Raw genomic sequence first — 281 nt, forward strand, 5'->3', positions numbered from 1 at the left:
AGATTCTCAGACCATCCGGTATCTTTCGAAGTCTAGTCTGTGTGAATAGATTCTTGCCTGACATGTACTACAGTAGGGGGAAAAAAGGAAATTAAACAGTATTGAAGAAATTCAATACTTATGGTAAATGTAGCAAACTACCTCGCAAAAAAACCTCATTTCTCTATTTCTGTAGTGGGNTTCATGAACCAGTTTTACCTCAAGTAGCTTTATTAGCATGCTTGGCTGATGTTAATTAAGTTCAAAAGTTTAGTCCCCTGTAGCTAGTTTTTTAAATCACA

The 281-nt window shown here is 35.7% G+C and overlaps 1 protein-coding gene across 1 annotated transcript in view; it reads left to right on the forward strand.

Moving 5' to 3' along the window:
* The window catches only part of CASK (calcium/calmodulin dependent serine protein kinase), a gene marked incomplete at its 3' end in the record, with an annotated part of 276,912 nt that overhangs the window by 96,947 nt on the left and 179,684 nt on the right, over positions 1-281 (forward strand). The gene's annotated exons all lie outside the window — the stretch shown is intronic.

This window comes from Crocuta crocuta, unplaced genomic scaffold (assembly GCF_008692635.1).
Source record: "Crocuta crocuta isolate KB4526 unplaced genomic scaffold, BGI_CrCroc_1.0 scaffold467, whole genome shotgun sequence".
Classification (NCBI taxonomy): domain Eukaryota; kingdom Metazoa; phylum Chordata; class Mammalia; order Carnivora; family Hyaenidae; genus Crocuta; species Crocuta crocuta.